The following is a 6,633-nucleotide window of genomic DNA, read 5'->3' as shown; positions in this document are numbered from 1 at the left end:
AAATACTTTATTTAAAATACTCCAGTACATAAAGAAACAGGTAGCAATATTCATCCACTAAATATTAATCAAATAATGTTAATGCTTCTTTTATATTCTATATTTATATATATATATTCTTATATTTTATATTTATATATATATATATATATATTATATTTATATTTTATACAGTTGGACCTCGGTTTACGCCTGTTCAATTTGCGCCGTTTCAGAATAACAACCTTTTTTTTCATTCATGTGACTGCTATTGAAAACCATTGAAAAGCAGGGCACTCATCAAAATAGCCAGTAGGTGGAGCTGTCCTTTTTTGTTGCAGCAAAGTTATGTCAGCTTAGCAGACTGAAATTAATCTGTGTACACAGAACAGACCTTAGCTATCGAGCAGCTTTCAAAGGAACAAGATCTAGCAGCCACTTCCCTATTATCTTCCTGTCCATCTGCTTGAGATGAGGGTGCCTCACTGCTTAATCAGTCCATATTTAAATGCATAGAATAGGTGCAGACCCAATATTATCTAACATGCTAACAATGCATAGAACTGTTATCATAAAAATGGAAGTAAAACATTTTTTTTGTTCATTAAAGTGAAGGTCAAGTCTGCCTTAGTTGCTTACAGATTTGTATTGCCAATTTAAAATAAACTTGAGTTTCATTCATGAAAATTTTAATAAAGTGTTTGCAAATTGTTTTTTCACCTTTTAAATCGCCGCCGTTTTTCTTTTATAGTCCGCCCGCCATCTTGCCGCTAATGATTTAAATATTTTTATAATTTCATCGTCAATCCCTTGTTCGCCCCTGGGGCGTTCAGCACCTTTTTCAGAACGTCATTAGTGACTTCTGTGCATGCACTAAAGACCGACAAGCGTCATTAACATCATGCTTGTGCATGAGACGCGCATGCGTATCCTGCTTTATTATTGTTTAGGATACATTGACTCACTAACTACGATCCGTCGAGCTTGAAGAAAGAAATAAAAATATACTCTCTGGAGTTATTCTGTTTACGGGTAAATATAATGGTACAGAACATTTTTGTAAATGTCACATTACACAACATATGTTATATAACACCTTTTTTTATTCCCTTAACTTTATTTTATTTTTTATTGATGATCATGTTATATACATATAATAGATTAAATAACAGAACCACTAGTAATGTATTCTAAAATAATATAATATGTGATTTGAACATATGTAATAACGTTTTAATCAGACATACACAAATACATTTTGATGTGATATTTCAAGACACAGGAAAAGGGGAATGGAGTGACCAGCGCCAAAAAAGATATTACTACAAACTCCAACTAGAAAAATAGGTTAAACCTACAAAGAGATAGATATAAAAAACAAAAACACTAGGGAGCGCTGAAACCAGTTTAAGAGTAAAATTAGAAAACTATTACCTAACCTGATACTAATAAAATATATAAAATATATATAAATGTATATATATGTATATAAATAATATAAAAAATATTAAAAATTATGAATAAGTCAGATTAAAAATATATATAGAAGATGCCAGCAACAAATACTAAGATCAAAGGACTATATGTAAAAAAAACTTTAATATTACAATATAGGTCGACCTATTTGAAAAAACATAAAATTATATAACACAGAAAGTATAAATAAAAATAAAAACACAATAGTAAAACTTCTGTAGCCTAGAGTTCATGTTGCATTCGAGATCCAGGACAATTAGATTCTCCAACTTGTCACTAGGGGGACCCATGCTCAAAGCTGTGCGAAACTGTGTATAGTTGTAAAAGGAGCGTTCCCAGGACAAAGAGGCAGTCACAGCCGGTGGCAGTATTTTCCTACGAACAAGGGATCCTCTTAGTATATGTCAAAAATATATGACAAAGGAAGGTATATCCGTACTCACATAATAGTTAGCAGGAACCGGCCTCCAAACTTGTGGACCAACGATCCGTGCCGTGGACCACCCTCCAGGGATGACGAACAGTCTCTGGAAACAGAAGTGCTTGACAGGTATAAATTAAATACGCTAGGCTAGAAACCCGGTGAAATTTTGGCAGTTTATTTTACAGGATTAGCGTTATAGCTCCCAAGGCCTGCTTTCACGGCCAGTACTGCGAAAAGTCACCTGCAAGGGTTATTCAGGCACAGGGTATACAAACAAATACTCCAAAGATATAGGAGTCATTATTTAAAATAGAGCAACGTGTTTCAAAACTGTAGTTTCTTCCTCAAGCTTGATCGTAGTTAGTGAGTCAATGTATCCTAAACAATAATAAAGCAGGATACGCATGCACGTCTCATGCACAAGCATGATGCTAATGACGCTTGTCAGTCTTTAGTGCATGCACAGAAGTCACTAATGATGTTCTGAAAAAGGTGCTGAACGCCCCAGGGGCGAACAAGGGATTGACGATGAAATTATAAAAATATGTAACTCATTAGCGAACCGCCATGGACTTCAATAGGCAGGCGAACTTTAAAACCTACAAGGACTCTTTCTGGCCACAATAGTGATGGAAAAGTTGTTTCAAGGGTACTAACACCTGGACTGTGGCATGCTGGAGGGGGATCCTTGGCAAAATTCCCATGGAAAATTACATAGTTTATGCAGAGTCTGCTTTTAACCCATAAAGGGCCTAAATCAACTAACATTCCCAAATTGTTTGCAATAATATGCTTTAAAACATCATTTATGATGTTGTATCTATCAGGTAGTGTAAGGGTTACGGCCACATCACAGTGACAGAGCAAACTCCAAGTGTTACGCACCGCAATCGGCGGTTATGATTACCCTGACAAAGTATAACAACAAGACACGCGGTCTGGGACCCATGGTAATTTTGTTGTGTTAAGTAAAACTTTTCTTATCACTTGAATCCCTCTTACCCCCCCTTTTGTTGGAGCTCTATATGGCCTGCATGATTAGCCTGACAAAGTATAATAAGAAAACATCTGGTCTTGGACCCATGGTAATTAGGTTGTGTTTAAGTAGTACTATTCTTAGAACTGTAATCCCTGTTACTCCCCCTATCAAGGGCGGTCTATATGGCCTGCATGATTACCCTGACAAAGTATAACATCAAGACACACGGTGTTGGACCCATGGTAACTAGCTTGTGTTAATTAGTACTTTTCTTAGCACTTTAATCCCTGTTCCCCCCCCCTATCGGGGGAGGTCTATATGGCCTGCCTGATTACCCTGAAAAAATATAATAATAAGACATGCGGTCTGGTACCCATTTTAACTAGGTTGTGTTTTAAGTACTACCATTCTTAGCACTTTAATCTCTGTAACTCCCCCTATTTGGTGAGGTCTATACGGCCTGGATGATTACCCATACAAAATATAATAATAAGTCATCTGCTCTTGGTCTGCGACCCATGGTAACTATGTTGTGTTAATTAGTAATGTCCTTAGCATTTTAATAGCTGTTACTCATACTCACCCTATCGGTGGAGGTCTATATGGCCTGCATGATTACCCTTACAAAATATAATAACCAAACATATGCTCTGGGACCCATGGTAAGTAGGTTGTGTTAAGTAGTACTGTTCTTTGCAGTTTAATACCTGTTACAACAGCAAATGGTGGCAGGTCTATCTGGCCTTCATGATTAGCTGCACCCAAACCCAAAAAAAGACTAACACCCATGGCTAACTGGGTTGTTTCAATTAGTACTATTCTTAGCACGTTCATCCCTGTTACGGGTGGTCTACATGGCCATCATGATTAGCCGAACAAAATACTACAATCCAACCTTTGCTCAGTCTTCATAGGCCCTTCATTGGCTGTATTTTGATAGTACAGTTCTTATTATTTTAATAGCTGATACAACACCGAATGGTGGCAGCTCTATATGGCCTGCATGATTAGCTGCACCCAAAACAAAAATAAAGCCAAGCGGTCTTGGATTAACACCCATGGCTAACTCGGTTGTTTTAAGTAGTACTATTCTTAGCACTTTCATCTCATCCCTGTTACTTCCAGGACTCTCGGTGGTGGTCTACATGGCCATCATGATTAGCCTCACCAAAATATAACAACAATACGTGCGTGCAGGGAACCATGGTAAGGTTACTTCCTTTCGCAAAATCGAGTATAACAGTTGCAGGCAGAGGTTCTGACCCTGCATTATGGCTGCACCTCTCCCTAAAAGAGGCATGTGTTACAGAGTCTGTGGGCATGTATGCAAAGAGCTGGCCTGCCTAAAAAGAGGAGCAAGGCTGTACAGGTTGTTCTCCTTCAGCCGTTTTATATGCTGTCCCACGGCCACGACCCTCAACAACCACAACAGAATGAAACACCACATATGCCATCCTTTTGAACAACAGAGTACAGGTATGGCATTGATTTTAGTTACACGACGATATTTATTATGAACCGTGAAATTGAAAACAAAAACATGATTGGACACCCAGTACAGTACAGGTTGTTCTCCTTCGGCCTTTTTAGAATAGTGTTCCGGACCCTCAACAAAAACAACAGCAGGAAAGAGGACATATGGCATCCTTTTGAACAATAGATGACAGGTAAGGCATAGATTTTAGAAAGCCATAGATAATTTTTTTGCAACTGTGAAATTAAAAAAAAACATTGATTGGACACCCAGCACACTTCTTTATCCTTAGGCCTTTTTATAAGAGGCTCCCGGAGCCTCAACAGAAACAACAGCATGAAAGAGGACATATGGCATCCTTGTGAACAATTGATTACAGTTAAGGCATTGATTTTAGAATCCAAGAGATCATTTATATAACCCAGGAAATAGAAAAAAACATTGACTGGACACCCAGTACACTTCTTTATCCTTAGACCTTTTTATAAGAGGGTCCCGGAGCCTCAACAGAAACAACAGCATGAAAGAGGACATATGTCATCCTTTTGAAAAATAGATTACAGGAAAGGCATTAAAGGGACAGTAAACCTTCAAAATAATGTTATATAATTCTGCACATAGTGCAGAATTATATAACATTATTTAGGTGCTATAGCCATAAAAGCATTTTTTACCGTTTAATTTGCTAAAATACGGCGCTTTTACAGACCCGCTCTCTGCTCTCTGCTGAGCGGGTCTGTTATTTTTAGTCAGCTCATCGGGCCAGCTGTATAGTCACAGCCCGGCCCGACCACGCCATAGCACTAAGTGCAGCTCGCTCCTGTCACAGGAGCGAGCTGCACTTAGTCTTATGGAGCGGTCGGGCCGGGCTGTGACTATACAGCTGGCCCGATGCGCTGACTAAAAATAACAGACCCGCTCAGCAGAGAGCAGAGAGCGGGTCTGTAAAAGCGCCGTATTTTAGCAAATTAAACGGTAAAAAATGCTTTTATGGCTATAGCACCTAAATAATGTTATATAATTCTGCACTATGTGCAGAATTATATAACATTATTTTTAAGGTTTACTGTCCCTTTAATTTTAGAAACACAGAGATAATTTGTTACAACCGGGAAATCTAAAAAAACATTGAATAGACACCCAGTACACTTATTTATCCTTAGGCCTTCTTAGCAGAGGCTCCAGGACCCTCAACAAAACCAGCAGCAGGAAAGAGGACAAATGGCATCCTTTTGAAAAATAGATTACAGGAAAGGCATTGATTTTAGAAACCCGGAGATAATTTGTTGCAACCGGGAATTTGAATCAAACAAATGATTCGATGGACACCCAGTACACTTCTTTCTCCTTAGGCCTTTTTATAAGAGGGTCCAGGACCCTCAAACAAAACACCAGCAGGAAAGAGGACATATGGCATCCTTTTGAACAATAGAGTACAGGTACAGCATTGATTTTACAAACCCAGAGATAATTTTGGGCAAATGGGAAATAGAAAAATACATTGAGTGGACACCCAGTACACTTCTTTCTCCTTAGGCCTTTTTATAAGAGGGTCCAGGACCCTCAAAAAAAAACACCAGCAGAAAAGAGATCATATGGCATCCTTTTAAACAATAGAGTACAGGTACAGCATTGATTTTACAAACCCAGAGATAATTTTGGGCAAATGGGAAATAGAAAAATACATTGAGTGGACACCCAGTACACTTCTTTCTCCTTAGGCCTTTTTATAAGAGGGTCCAGGACCCTCAAAAAAAAACACCAGCAGAAAAGAGAACATATGGCATCCTTTTAAACAATAGAGTACAGGTACAGCATTGATTTTACAAACCCAGAGATAATTTTGGGCAAATGGGAAATAGAAAAATACATTGAGTGGACACCCAGTACACTTCTTTCTCCTTAGGCCTTTTTATAAGAGGGTCCAGGACCATCAAAAAAAACACCAGCAGAAAAGAGAACATATGGCATCCTTTTAAACAATAGAGTACAGGTACAGCATTGATTTTACAAACCCAGAGATAATTTTGGGCAAATGGGAAATAGAAAAATACATTGAGTGGACACCCAGTACACTTCTTTCTCCTTAGGCCTTTTTATAAGAGGGTCCAGGGCCCTCAAAAAAAAACACCAGCAGAAAAGAGAACATATGGCATCCTTTTAAACAATAGAGTACAGGTACAGCATTGATTTTGCAAACCCAGAGATAATTTTGGGCAAATGGGAAATAGAAAAATACATTGAGTGGACACCCAGTACACTTCTTTCTCCTTAGGCCTTTTTATAAGTGGGTCCAGGACC

Source organism: Bombina bombina, chromosome 9, assembly GCF_027579735.1.
Source record: "Bombina bombina isolate aBomBom1 chromosome 9, aBomBom1.pri, whole genome shotgun sequence".
Lineage (NCBI taxonomy): Eukaryota > Metazoa > Chordata > Amphibia > Anura > Bombinatoridae > Bombina > Bombina bombina.
The sequence above is the reverse complement of the archived record's forward strand: the minus strand, read 5'-3'. Positions refer to the sequence as shown.